The sequence below is a fragment of the Hevea brasiliensis genome, chromosome 2 (genome assembly GCF_030052815.1).
Source record: "Hevea brasiliensis isolate MT/VB/25A 57/8 chromosome 2, ASM3005281v1, whole genome shotgun sequence".
NCBI lineage: Eukaryota > Viridiplantae > Streptophyta > Magnoliopsida > Malpighiales > Euphorbiaceae > Hevea > Hevea brasiliensis.
The window spans coordinates 82,338,844-82,354,697 of record NC_079494.1 but is presented as its reverse complement, the minus strand read 5'-3'; the positions used below and the strand labels follow the sequence as shown (position 1 = coordinate 82,354,697).

General features: G+C 34.8%; 1 non-coding gene across 1 annotated transcript; it reads left to right on the top strand.

Moving 5' to 3' along the window:
• The first annotated feature begins 15,186 nt into the window (after positions 1-15,186).
• Positions 15,187-15,287, top strand: LOC131178076 (U6 spliceosomal RNA). The gene has a single exon (XR_009147206.1). It is a non-coding gene; the product is annotated as a U6 spliceosomal RNA (small nuclear RNA).
• The last annotated feature ends 567 nt before the right edge of the window (positions 15,288-15,854 follow it).

Genomic DNA, 15,854 nt, shown 5'->3' with positions numbered 1-15,854 from the left:
GGTTAGTAATACAAACTTCAATTTTTTTTTGTTTAATTAGTGTTTGTATGGCATCAAGAGCTTGTAAATAAACTTAAAATGAAATAAAATATGGGGTGAGGACCATTACTGAAATTTCGGCCTGTTGAAGGGGAGCATGATCTTGTATGGTTTGATGGATTTAAATGAGTTTATGGACCTCCATTAGTTGATTGATTATGGTTGAAAGCTTTGAATTTAGTTAATTGCAACAATTAAGTGAATTAGGGTTTTGGGACTTAGAGTTTGTGAACCAAAAATGTAAGAAATGAGTAAATGGCATGTTTGACCTATTGTGAAGTGAAAAATGGTCAATTGTGACCAAATGAGTTGTGTTTGAATTGTTGGAGTTGAAGCCAAATTCGGAGGGTATATAGTCATGCTGCTGGCAGCATGACCAAGCCAACTTTGAAGGACCAAAACTGAAATTTTACAAGTCCAATTGATATGGTATCAATTGGGGATCAAAATAGACATAAAATGACACAATTTTCATTTAGGAATCATGCCCAAAAACTGACCAAAACCTAGTGAACAAATTGACCAAAGTTGAATAAGAGCAGTCTGCCACTGTACAAACTGACCAAATGAACAGTATTTGTTCATTTAGTCATAACTCGAGCTAGGCAGGTCAAATTGACCTAGAATTTTACCAGTGATTATATGGGATATAGACCTAAAACTTTCATGAAGAACACAAGTCCAAATTCTGCCAGCAACCAAGCCATTTGGCCACCCCAAGTTGGTGACCCAAATCTGCCAGCACCAAAATTTGCCCAGAAAATCTGGGTTGTATATAACCTGGCAGCCCTGGTTCAAATGGCCATAACTTGAGCTACAAAACTCCAATTGGGGTGATCTAAAAATGAGAATAAACTTAAGACAATAAGGAATATTTTCTATGAAGGAAGTTTTGTCAAATTCCAACAGTAGATTGACCAATGGAACAGTGCAACTAGGGACACCAAAACTGAAAATTTGACAATTTTGCCAAAAGGACTTAAGCTTTGAGAAAATGACCAAAACCAACAAATTTAACGACCAGAATGTGGTATGTGAGTGAAGTTGGAGTTCCCATACCTATTAAGCCTTAAAAAGTCAATAATTTGACTTGAATAGTATAGTGAATAGTAACCCGAAACACAAAAACTTCAAGAACGTCGAAATTAGCACATTAAAGCTAGGTAAAAATGAAGTGAAATTTATTTTTGGATTTATGCTAAGTTATGGTACTGAAACACTGTGAAATTGTGTGTTTCAGCTGAACAAGACTTGGAAGCTCTGAGAGACTGAGTCAAGGCCTAGAGGCGACTCACGTCAGGTCTGTGCACAGTAATTTTTATTTGAATATATGATTCTTAAAAATTTGATTTTTCTTGAGTTAATTACGAATTGTGTTGCCATTTATGATTGTGAATATGACTTTGAAAATTTATCAGATTTCCAATAAATTATTTGAATAAATTGTTTTGAATTAATTTTATGTTCACACTTAGCATAATAGTATCACATTATTCCTCCTCCATTTATGGGGTTGAGATCGTTTATTTTCCTCCCTTTCTGGCTTGCCAGTTGAGGTTGAGATCAGATGAGTACTCATTAGCTAGCTGGCCACCTCCCTCATTGATTTTGATTAATGGGGTTGTAGATTGCTTTGTCGTGGTGTACAACACGGCATTGATCAGAAATTTTGTGTCATGGCTTAAGTTGTGTATGATTTTGGCAACACTGTGTTTAATAAATTATTTGACTAAATGGTGTTATTATGAGCTTTGATATTTGTGAAATGTGATTGAGAAGTATTGAAATTGTGTTTCATCAATGAACGATTTATTTATTGCATTTCAAATTTTTATTGTGCACCACTGAGTATTTTATACTCAGCGATAGCTTATTTTGCTGTCGCAGATAAGAGCAAGGAGAAAGTAGCAGAGTGAGCTGCTATCGAATTGTGGACCACATCGGTCATTTTGTACGGGTATTATTTTATACCCTTGTAGATAATTTTGATGTAAATATAGAAATGTTGTATGTATCAATGTAAGTTGAGCAGTTGTAAATAAATTGTAATAATATTATTTTGGACTTCCTTCTGTAAATTTAAAATTTGTAAATATGAATTTCATGTTTTATGCCTTGTGAATGAAGTATTAAATATTTTGAGATGATGAATTTTGATTTGTATTGTGGAATCACTTTGAAGTGATTTGAATTGAGTTGATTGAGATTTATTGAAGGTTGGGAGTTGTGAAAAATTTTTGGAAGTGTTTTTCTCAGGTATTTGAAGAACTGTTTTCTCTAATTACGAATGAAACTCTGTCAAAATTTTTATAAAATTTGCGGCAAAATTTAAATGGACAAAAATTTTTACTAGTTTTTAAACTTTGAATAAATGGTTTTAATTCCTACCAAAATGCTCACCACTTCCAAAATGTATGAAAATTGTTTTAAAATCCCTTGTAGGGTACTTAATGAGTTATCAGTAGGTGAAGTTCGGTAGTTCATTAAGTATTCTACGGGATCATGTTATGCCTTACGGAGGGGTAAGGTGTGACGAAATGAGTAGAAAAGAAAATGAAATAAAATATAAATTATGGCATCATTATTGTGTCATTAAAAGTCCTCCACCAATCATATTGCAACACACACCTTATAAACTAATTAAAAAGGGATAAAATGAGTTAAAATGAAAAACAACAATCTGCTGCCCATCTTCTTCAACCAGCCGAAACTCTCTCCCTCTCTATTCTCCATGGATGCTTTTACTTCTCTCTAAAAGTTCCTTGTAAACACACCATAAAATGGCTTGTTGTTTTCACAAAAATTGCTCCTTGCAACTAGAACAAGCCTAAGGCAGCAAAAGAAGAGGAGAGAAAGATTTTTCTTCAAGCTTGGGTTGACACACACAAAGGTTAGTGCTTTAACTTATATTTATTTCTGTGTTTTATGAAAGAAATTAGTAAATCCTACAACTAGGTGCCATAGGAAATTATAGATGAGTGAAAATCTTGAATCTGTATAGTATATGCGTGAATAGTAAATTTTAAAAATTTCATAACTGGAGTTAGGGATTTCAGATCAGGGTGATTTTTATGTCAAAAAAAACCTTAAGGAATGTTCTAAAACTTTGTAGTTTTATGGCAGACCTGATTCTAATTCTAGGTTAGGGTTTGAGGACAAAACATTTTATTGCTCAGATGTGGACTCTGTTCTGCTGATTTCCTGCAACAGGACAACCACATTCAATAAATCATAACTGGAGCCACAAAACTCGAAATGATGTGATTCTTGAGTCCTTGAAGCACTTATTGAATGCTCTAAAACCTTGTAGTTATGGCCAAGAGCTAATTATGGTAGCTGCTGGTTGATATTTTTGCATTTCCTTACTACTATCCTGCATGTATTGGATTCTAGACAGGTTGCACCTTTTTAATTAGTTCTGCAATTTCCGATCTGATTTTGATGTGATTCCAATTGGAGATTGAGCTAAACATATGAAGGTTGATTTCTAAAAAATATGGTCTTGAAATCTTGTTTCTATAAATTATGGTGATTATTTTGGCACCCTGTTTCTGCATGCTGATTGTACACTGAGTGCACTATTCATTCTAGTAACATGTATATTGCATGAGCTAGAAATTTTAGAGGAAAAATGATTAAGCATGCTTTGATTTAATGAAGTTACATGTAGAAATTAATAAGGTGGAGGCCCATTTCAGGTCCATAAATGAGTGACATGAGGAAATTGAGTGAATAGGCTGCCCTTGGTGACCTGCAGGACTGGTCATGAGTCCAGCAGGTTTGGGCAGCAATAACTTGAATTGTAGAGGTTCAATTGATGCAAGGACAATAAGAGATGAAACTAGACACATAATGGCACAACTTTGGAGAAGAAACCATGCCTAGAAAACCAAGTTTAGTGGACCAAAAGATTGCCCTAATCTGGGTGACTTGCATTCTACCTGGGCAAAATGACCAAATGAATAGTGTTTGGTCATTTGGCCATAACTCATTGTAGAAAAGTCCAATTGACCTGAAATTTTACCAGTAATAAGCTGAGATATATACCAACAACTTTCATGAAGAAACCTAACCCAAATTATGACCAGAACATATTCAAAAAGTGAGTTGCAGTCACTGTTTCAAGTACTATAGATTTGGTCAGTCCAGAAATTGTAGAAAAATTTCAATCCAACCAATTGTGGTTTTTGGACCATAACTTGAGCTAAAAAACTCCAAATGGAGTGATTCAAAAAAAAAATGCAACTAGAAAAAATAAGGAACAACTTTTATGTTGATCATTTTGCCAAATTCCCACTGCAAAAATGACTAATGGAACAGTAAAAACAAAGCATGAAAACTGAAAATTCTGCCCAATTAACATTAAGCTTAGAAATGGTATTGGCAACCAACACCAACAAATTTTGAATGCAAAATGTGGTATGTTGGGAGTATTAAAACCAATGTACCTATTGTTTATGCAAAAGTCAACATTTTAGTTGATTAATGAAATGAATAGTAACATTCAAACTTGAAATTCAAAAATTGTGAAACTTAAAAGTGCAAAATGCCCTAGTAGGCCTAATGTGATTAGTTTGGATAGCTTGGCATGCCAATAGGGTTTTCATAGCAGTACTGCGTATGATGTATGGCTTCATTGCCATTCTGTGATGTGATAGCCTATGGCTATACTTATTATGATGTTTTACTTGGCTCTATGCCTTATTGCTTTTATGGCTTATTAGCCATTCTATTTGCACACCGGGGGACACATTGTGACCGATGGTATGATGGCCCGAGGTACTTGGTACCCAGTGCTGGTTTACCCGTTTATCCAGTCTGGTCAATTTGTATAGGTTAATTGGGCATGGAAAAGTATAATTGTAATTGAACTGATTATTAAAGAAAATACGGAAATTAAATATCAAGAATGATTACAATAAAATACAAAGAAGCTCAAAATCATCAAGAAAACAATTAACAAAATGCATGAAGAAGTTAATATCATAAAATATAATTAGCCTTCATCTAAATAATAAGTTAGTAATTATTTTTTTTTATGAACATAATAACTAGGAAATTATTATTTTTATTTGCATATTATATTTTCTTGTATTATTGGCACCACTAAGCTTTATGCTTAGCGCGTCGCTTTTACAATACGTAGGTGCTGAAGATTTGGACAGAGGGCCCAGTAGACCACAGATTAGATAAGGCCGTTCATAGTTCTGCATAGTGTCCGTATCACCTCACAGACTACAGTGTATTGGTAGGACATTAGGTCCCATTTTGTATTTTGTGATTTTTGTAAATTTTATAATTAAACTCTTATTTTATCATGTGTATTTGAAACAAATGTAATATGATTTTGTATTAATATAAGTACTTGTAACTTGTGATTATAAATAACATATGAGAATTTATTTATGATTTGAGCCTAATGATGATGTGAAATGAATGAATGACAAATGGATGAATTGTTAAGAAATTGTTGTAAATTGATGTGATACAAATAGAGTTTGAGAATGATTGGAAATTATTGGAAGTGTTTTTCACAAGTTCTGAAGAACTGTTTTCTCTAATTTTTAGCCGGCACTCTGCCAGATTTTCTATAAAATTTTCGGAGCCCAAATTAATTTATAATTTCAATAAATGATCTAAATGAGATCAATTTCATAAATTTCACTTAATAACTATAATAAATAAATTAAGAACTGATATATATATCAATGAGATAAGTTATGGTGTTCTGGTACGCTGTGTGGCATATCTTGCTCGGCTACACTGTAGACGGGTAAGGGGTGTCACATTTTCTTTTCATAACAACACTTATATAGGTAGGTCAACACATAAAACCCTTGCCACATGTCACCCTCTGATTGGTTCTAGGTTTAATTGACCAAATCACATTGTGTCAAGTGTCAAACCTATATTTAATTTTAATTTTAATTTTAATTATCTTACATGATTAAAAAACATTTGGCAAGCTTATGTATAGTGCCATGTGTCACCATCTCATGGTGCCATGTGTCACCATCTCATGGTGCCACATGTCACCCTGTGAAATGACCAAAATGCCCCTGTGTCTTAATTTTGAGTTCTCAACCCAAAATAATTATTTCTCTTCTTGTAATCAATTTATATCAAATATAAATCAATTAATTAATCTTTATTAATTAATTTCTCATTAATTAAATTCATATTTAAACACTTTAAATATAAATTTAACTTATACTTTACATCTAATAACCTAGATTTGGTTTCAAATCATGCTAGGAACTTTGTAATCTAATTGCAAATTAAACCTATTTAATTAATCAATTAAACTCTTTAATTAATTAATTAAATCATATTTAATTTAGTGATTACTTGTGTATATATGTGACTTACTAGGCTCATAATTAATTGGCAACGAGATATGATATCAACTCTTAATATCATCAGAACTCTTTCTCACCATAAATGACTTCTCTAAATTATTTTATGCACCTCATAGAACATGGTTAACACCTAGCATAGCATGCCATGGCCACCCAATTAGTAATAAGGTTTACCTTAAATGAACCTATAATCATATGTTACCATGCACTAGAATCTCTCTGTTACAAAATCCCAACTCAAGCTGGAGTCATGGTTTATGTCAAACTCCATTTGCTATGAATATTATGTTCTCTTTTAATTCTAGTTTTTGATTAAAAAGATTTTCTCATCAGAAACTCTTTCTGAATAAATCTATCTGTCCTGGCCAGGAACTTGAAACATCAAGAATAATTAAATGAACATAGGATTTTATCTCTATTTACTTAGAGGAACAGATTCCATCTTGATCAACACCTACCTCCATATATAACTAGTAGGAGTCAACACATGCCCATATACCCATACATAGTACAAGTATGAAAGTAGTATCAAACTCAAACCAACTATATACAAGATAACTATGCTATCTCAGGTCCAAAGATTATATGCACTGATATGATTTATGACAATGCATTGACAAGAGTAAACTCCATGTGCTTATCATATGTGTCACTAGTTCAGCCTACTTATCATGTATAAGTGCCTATCATATTTGTTATATGGCATGAGACTCACCATTCTATCTTATTTATATCTCATATAAATAACTTGGGAACAAACATGAATACAATCTTTCTGGATAAGTCATGTCCTTATTGTGAAGTACCCTCGATTGTGAACCTATTTATGATACTTTGTAGTAGAAATGCTGTCACTCATATTCTTAACAACTTAAGAATAGAATTTCTAACAAAATATCAATAGACCTTTTCTATTACACATAAATATATTATGTAAATGAAAAAGTGGAAATGCCTTTTATTAATAAAAACATGTATAAGATACATACTAAATGATATGCTCTAGGGCATACTACTAACATTGATATCTGCTCCCATTATGCAGCTTTCAGATTGGTCCTTACCTTTTAAGATTATGTGTGATGCGAATGACTATACCATTGGGGTTGTTTTAGGATAGAGAAAGGATAAGAAAGTGCATGCTATATATTATGCAAGTAGGACCTTGGATGAAGCTCAAGTGAATTATGCTACAAAAAAAAAAAAAGAATTTTTGGTAGTAGTATTTACAGTAGACAAATTTAGGTCTTATCTTATAGGGTCAAAATTAATAGTATATACTAATCATGTAGCTATCAAATACCTTTTGTAGAAGAAAGAGGCTAAGCCTAGGTTGATAAAATGGGTGTTACTCCTTCAAAATTTTGATTTAGAGATTAAGGATAAAAAAGGAGTGAAAAATGTAGTGGCTGATCACTCGTCTAGATTAAGGCAGATCAAGGTGAGAATCTAGGGAGGGAGATTCCAAAAGATGATTATTTTCCCAATGAGCAACTGTTAGTAATAATTAGTGCTAAACTTCCTTGGAATGCTGATTTTGTGAATTATTTGGTGTGTGGAGTTCTTCCACCTAATTTGACATGGCAACAAAGAAAAAAAATTATTTTTAGTGTGAAAGACTATGATTAGGAAGAACCATTTTTGTTCAAAAGATGTGGAGATGGTCTGATTCGGATATGTCTAGCTGATGAGGAGATAGGGAAAGTGATTAGTGATTGTCACTCTTCACCTTGTGGAGGTCACATGAGTGTTTCAAAAACAGTAGCAAAAATACTTCAAGCAGGGTTTTTCTGGCCAAATATCTTTAGGGATTTCAAAAATTTTGTAAATTCTTGTGATAGATGTCAAAGGCTAGGAAAAATATCAAAAAGAGACGAAATGCCCCTATAGAACACATTGGAAATAGAATTGTTTGTTGTATGGGGGTATTGAATTTATAGGGCCTTTTCCTTCATCCTATGGTAATAAGTACATTTTGGTTAGAGTGGATTATGTGAGTAAATGGATTGAAGCTATACCATCTCCAACCAATGGTGTTAAGGTTTTGGTTAAGTTTCTCAAGAAATTTGTTTGTACAAGATTTGGAGCTCCATGAGCCTTCATAAGTGATAGAGGTTCACACATTTGCAACCACAAATTTGAGAGATTATTGCAAAATTATGGGGTTAAGCATAAAGTTGCAACACCATACTATCCATAAACTAGTGGCCAAGTAAAGATTTCCAATAGGTAGTTTAAGAGCATCCTTGAAAAGGCAGCAAATAGTGTAAGGAAAGATTAGTTATTAAAATTAGATGATGCTCTTTGGGCTTATAGAACTGCATTTAAAACATTCATAGGAACCACACATTTTATACTAGTGTTTTAGAACTCCCATAGGAACCCCACCTTTTAGACTAGTGTATGAAAAAGCTTTTCATTTGCCTTTGGAGTTGGAACATAGAGCATATTAGACAATTAGGACATTGAATTTTGATTAGGAAGCTACTAGTGCAAAGAGAATGTTGTAATTAAATGAGCTTGAGGAAATAAGGCTTGATGCTTATGACAATGCTAAGCTCTGCAAGGAAAGAACAAAGAGATGACATGATCAACATATTAGGAAAAAGTAATTTAAAGAGGGAGATTTGGTTCTTTTATTCAATTCAAGATTGAGGTTATTTCCTAGGAAGTTAAGGTCCAGATGATCAGGACCTTTTATAGTGACAAAAGTTCATCCATATGAGGCTGTAGAAATAGGTAATGAAATTTTAGGAAATTTCAAGGTTAATAGGCAGAGACTTAGCATTATTTTGTTGGTGAGCCCATAGAGAAAGTAGTTAAAGTTTCAGGGCTTGATTCTCCTAATGGGGTATTCAAGTAAATTGAAGTGGAAGGTCAAGCTAATGACCTTAAGTTAGGCTTCTTGGGAGGCACAAGCTTTATTTTTGTAGTTTGGTTATTTTTCTTTTATTTGAGTTTTAAGCTTTTACCCCATTCGACTCAAAAGTGACATTTGTTTATCTTTTGTAGGTCATTTAAGAAGTTTGGGCAAATTTGTTGTGGATAGGCAAGAGTTGAATAATAGCTGTTCAGGGAAGAAATTCTACATTTTTCTTTGAATTCTCTATGAACAATAAGTTTTCTTGATAAAGTGTTTCTGATATGTTGATATAAGAAATTTTGATTGATGAAGCATGTTTATGTGCATAACAATATGTGTTTTGGTGAATGCAACATGAATGAGGTTGAATAAGAGTTTTTTTAGTAACAGGATGATTGGTTTGAGCTTTATTAGTGTGTTAAATCATGTCTACTGAAGTTTTGGTTTCCTGAGATGTATAGTGTTTTGCTTGAGAAATTGTTGTTTTATTGCAGATTTTAGTACTTGATGTAAATAAAATTTTTGAAGCTGTTTGAATTTTAGTTTTGGGTTATTTTAGACTTATTTAGATTGCATAATTTTTTCTGTAGAATATCTTTGAATTTGAGCTGTTTGATATTTAATTTGTAGTTTGGATGCATCAATTTTCTATTTGTGGAAGTTTTTTTGGGTTGAATTTTCAGTTTTCTGGTGTCAGTATGCATTTTTATATTTTGGGAGTAATTGTAGCCTTTAGGTTGCTTCTTGTGATTAAAATCTCAGTTTTTAAACAAACTTGGTGAAATTTGCTCAAGATGTTGCTTACGTAGTGTTGTTATGCTTATGGCATGTCACTTTACTCATACCAAGTATCATACAGTTAGGTTACTTTTCTTTAAAACCCTAAATTTTCGCAAACTCCTACATTCTTTCTCGACTTGGCTACCCTGTGTCAATACCCTCTTCTCCATTTTCTCTAGTCATTAGTTTTAAGAGCACTTTAGGGCAATTTTTCTTCTTCTATTTCATGGTGGGTACCAATAATTGGTCTACCTAGGTTCCTAGGAAATCCTGTCAGCATTCCAAACCCACCATGGCTGACCCTCCTTCTCACTCACCTTCTCCTATTGCTAACCCACCTTCTCCTCTACCATTTCCACCACCTTCAACTCAACCCTAAACACCAGTTCCACTAACTCCAGTCACTCTATAAGCCACACCTACTAAAAATCCAATTTGCCAAACCACCTAACCTTCACCTGCCCTTGTCCAAGCAAAACCTAGAATAAAAATTAAAATGGTAGTGGGTAGGAGTAAGGAATCTTCTATTTACAAAAGAAAAGCAACATCTTCTACCCCTGTTGGGTTGGGTTCACAGCCTAGGGTTTCTTCAGAGCTTATTAGCAAAAGAACTAGGTCTTTAGCCTCTATTTCTTCTCTTGGTGTTTAGGATTTTGTCCCTCAGTGTCCGGTAGGACCACAATCTGCTCTATCTCAATATGTTGAAGGTCCTATTGAGCCCTCTGCACCTATGAAGGATATTGAAGAGGTAAACTCTCCATTACCTTGGGCTTTAAGAATTCTGAAATGAAGTAAAGTTATAAGAGTTTAGTTTCTAAGTTTATTTTAGCAACTAAGTACATGGATGAGGAGATTTTGAGAGAATTGGGTATTTTTGATTCCATGTTTGAATATTTGGATATGGTGAACTGGATTGAGTTCTCTAGGATTAGAGAGCTTGTATACTCTGATCTTACTGTGACACCCCTTACCCGTGTATAGTATACCCGAGTAAGCAATGTCACATGGTGTACCGGCACACTCTAATATACCTTAATTAATTTTTATCATAGTTTTGAATATAACTTATGAAATATGGTTCATTTAAGTCATTTATTGAAATTGAAATTTATTTGAGGTTCCGAAAATTTTAAAGAAAATCCGGCAGAGTACCGGCTAAAAATGGAGAAAACCGTTCTTCGGAACCTGTGAAAAACACTTCCAATATTCATATTCAATCATTCTCAAACTTCAATATCATAATCTCAACAATTTTCAATTTAAGTTCTCAATCATCCATCACATGTGATAATCAAGTATAAATCACAAATAAACATTCTCTTTTCCATTCATAAACACAATTCTCATTATTTACATGATCATCAAAATACATTTCATAAGTTCAACTACATATGAGAAAATAAAAATTTAATTAGAAAATATCAAAATGACACCTAGTGTCCTACCAATGCACTGTAGAAGTTGAGGTGACACGGACACTGTGCAGAGCTGCAGGATGGACTCACCCAGTCTGCGGTCTACTGGGCTCACGTTCAGTATCTCCAGAACCTACGCGTGGCAAAAGCAACGCGCTAAGCAATGATGCTTAGTGGTGCAATAATAAAATAAAAAAAAATAGCAGAAAATAAATATATCATTAATGTATATGTCTTATTTGTTTTGTATCTGTTATATTCATTTATTTCTTTAACTTTGTCCATTTTCATTCATTTGGTTGCCCAAGTACCCTATACTAGACGACTGTAATGGATAAACGGTTAAACTGGCACTGGGTATCAAGTACCTCGGGCCGTCACACCATCGGTCACATATGTATCTCCCGGTGTACAACAGAACAGCTAACAAGCTGTAAATAATATTAGGCACGAGGCCACATCTCAATACAAAGTCAGAATGGCTAAAAGCCATGAAATCACAGAATGGCATATTGCCATGTGCAGTACTGCTAACTGAACCCTATTGGCATGCCAAACTATCCAAACCAATCTTGTTAGGTATACTAGGGCATTTAATACTTTTGAATTCTTCAAATTTTGAGTTTCAAATTTTGGTGTCACTATTCACCTCATTGGTCAACAAAAATGTTGACTTTTGGATAGAAAATAGGTGTATTGGTTTTAACACCCTCAATGTACCACATTTTGCATTCAAAACTTGTTGGAATTAATTACCAATACCATTTCTAAGTCTAAAACAAAGAGGCAGAATTTTCAGTTTTTGAAGCCTAACTTTACTATTCCATTAAGCACTGTTTCAGTGGGAATTTGAGGAAATGGTAAACATGAAAGTTGTCCCTTATTTTGTCTAGTTGAATTTCCTTTTTTGAATCACTCCATTTGGAGTTTTGTAGCTCCAGATATGGTCCAAAAATCACAGCTGGCCGGATTGGAAAAACTGCAGAATTACCAAATCTACAGTACCATGAACAGTGACTGGCACTGCCTTGTTGGATAGTTTCTGGCCATAATTTGGGGTAGCTTTCTTCATGAAAGTTGTTTGTCTATGTCTTATCTTGTTGCTGTAAAAATTTCAGGTCAATTGACCATTTCTACAGTGAGTTATGGCCAAATAAACAGTTACTATTCATTTGGTCATTCTGCAGAATTGGCTTGCAGGGTACCCGGATTGGGGCCAACTTTTGGTCCTCTTGCTTTGGTCTTTTGGGCATGGTTTCTTCAGAAAAAATGTGCCATTATAAGTCTAGTTTCATATCCAATTGGCCAAACACCAATTGGACCAACACAGCCAAAGATATGGCAGTCCAAGTGGGCTGGAATCACAGCCACCCTGGTGCACTCACTGGGCAGCATACTCATTCACTTTGCCATTCTATATTTCAGTCCAAATTATGGTCAAATTTCCTCAAATGGTCACTAATTGACCATTAGAATGTTCTTTAACAATTTCATAAGCCAAGTCAAATTTTCACCCCCAAACCCTAGCTCAAAGTCAGGATTTTCACAAATTTCCTTAGTTAACTCTTTCATTCCTTATATATATATATACACTTTAAACATAATCTCTAATTCACTCTAAGTCCATTAAAACAATCAAACTCATTCCTTCCTTAGGGCTGCCGAAATTCATGGTATACATACACATGGATTCTTTTCATTTAATTTACAAATTCTTGTTCACTTTAAGTCCTTAACATGGAATGAAAGGGATTTAGGTATAATTATGCACTAACCTCTAGTAGGGCAGAATTTTCCCAAGCTTAACTTCACTTTCTTTCTTCTTCTTGGCTGCCAAAAGGTTATGCAAGGTGCAAGGATGAATTTTTGTGAAAAGAGTAGGAGGATTTATGGTGAAAAGATGAGAGAAATGAAGCTTTGGTTGAAATCAATGGAGGGAGATGGGGAGAAGGGTTTCGGCTGGTTGATCCAAGGGAAGAAGATGAATTTTTTTCTTCTATTTTCAGCCTCTTTTATTGGTCTTAAGTGTATTGGTTGTATGGTGATTGGTGGACAATTTAAAACGACATCACAATGATGTCATAAATTGCATATATTGTATTTTTCTTTTCTTTTCTTTTCTACTAACTTTAAATTAATTTTTCATCAATATTAATTCATATTTTATGTCATAATAATTATTTACTCAACTGGACAAGTCGGCCAAAAATCACCTCTGAAGGCAAAATGACCAAAATGCCCTCCGTTTGGCTTAACGGGTCAAAATTGTCTGTACGATTGAAAAATTTTTCTAAATATTTTCTTGGTATTCTAATGCCATAGGAACCTCAATGACCCTTCTCTGGAGTCCCAAAAATTATTTTATGAATTTTCTCTCGGGTCTAGGGCTCCTAGTTGCGAGAACCGCAACTTCCCTCTGGGTTACCCATCGCTTGGGCACCGGCTCATTTAACTTAGTTGTATTTTATTTCTAAAATTTTTACTAAATTTTTCTTATTAATATTTGAGTTAATTATGGTTCCTCACTTTAGTTTAAATATTTTTCCGAACGTTCTAGCTGTCCGAACCGACACCGGTCACCGGAACAGTAGAATGTATGGAGTTGCTACCGGGAGGGTGTTACACTTACTCTAGAATTTTTGAGTTCTCTAAAGGTTAATTTGAAATTTAGGGATAAAGCAAGCAGAGATTTTATCAAGTTTAGATGTGCTGGGTTAAGTAGGGAGTTAGACATGGGTTCTTTAAATACCATTTTCGGCTTTAGTTGTCACACCTATTCCCTTGTAAGGCATGACATGTTCCCGTAGCATACCTAATGAATTACCGGACTATACCTACCGATAACCTATTAATTATGCTACAAGAGATTTTAAACAAATCATAGCTTTTGATCTTATCAATTCTTTTGCGGAAAACTGCATGAGAAAAGTTAAAATTCCATGTAAACATTGGAAATAATGATAGACTAAATATTGCAAAAGTTACATTTCCACAAGTCTCAAAATAAAATACAAATAGTTAAAAACTCAAAATTTGATAGCAATGTAATGCTTTTAAATACAAACTGCTCAATGTCCGTACATGCATACATATAGGTATAAAATACATCGAAAGAAAATTATAGGGGTATACCTACGATATATACCCATAATCAAAACCAAAATGCTACTTCCAAGTCTCTCACTTGGCAGTCTTCTCATTTCCCTTACCTGCGACAACATAAATAAGCTATCACTAAGTATATCACTCAGCGGTGTACAACTAATAACTTTAAAACTTAAAGTTAAGTAAAACTTGTAAAAGCATAATAAATCACATTTTTCTTAGGCATGAAAACTTAACAATAGTTCTAAGTCCATATGTAACACCCTAGGCAAATCCCACATCGACAAAACACAGGAGAGATGCTGGGTTTATAAGTTGGTGGTTTGTAACCCCTAGTGACGCATTTTAAAACAGTGAGGGCTTCGGCCCAGAGCGGACAATATCACTAGTGGGCCGGGCCATTACATTTGTGGTATCAGAGTTGCTCCGCGTGCAACCTTGAACGATGGTGGGGCAAACCTCAGCGAGGACGCTGAGTCCCATAAGGGGGGTGGATTGTAACACCCTAGGCAAATCCCACATCAACAAAACATGGGAGAGATGTTGGGTTTATAAGTTGGTGGTTCGTAACCCTTAGTGATGCGTTTTAAAACCGTGAGGGCTTCGGCCCAGAGCGGACAATATCACTAGTGGGCTGGGCCATTACATTTGGAACGATACAGAGAAGATTAGCATGGCCCCCGTGCAAGGATGACACGCATAAATCGAGAAATCGTCCAAAATTTTCAAATGTAACGGCCTGGCCCACTTGTGATATTATCTGCTCTGGGCCGAAGCCCTCACAGTTTTAAAACGCGTCACTAGGGGTTACGAATCGCCAACTTATAAACCCAGTATCTCCCGTGTTTTGCCGATGTGAGATTTGCCTAGGGTGTTACAATCCACCCCCCTTATGGGACTCAGCGTCCTTGCTGAGGTTTGCCCCACCATCGCACAAGGTTGCACGCGGAGCAACTTTGATACCACAAATGTAACGGCCCGGCCCACTAGTGATATTGTCCGCTCTAGGCCAAAGCCCTCATGGTTTTAAAATGCATCACTAGGGGTTACGAATCGCCAACTTATAAACCCAGTATCTCTCCCGTGTTTTGCCGATGTGGGATTTGCCTAGGGTGTTAGGGTGTTAATTGTAACACCCTAGGCAAATCCCACATCGGCAAAACACGGGAGAGATGTTTTACTGATGTGGGATTTTCCTAGGGTGTTAGGGTGTTAATTGTAACACCCTAGGCAAATCCCACATTGGCAAAACACGGGAGAGATACTGGGTTTATAAGTTGGCGTTCGTAACCC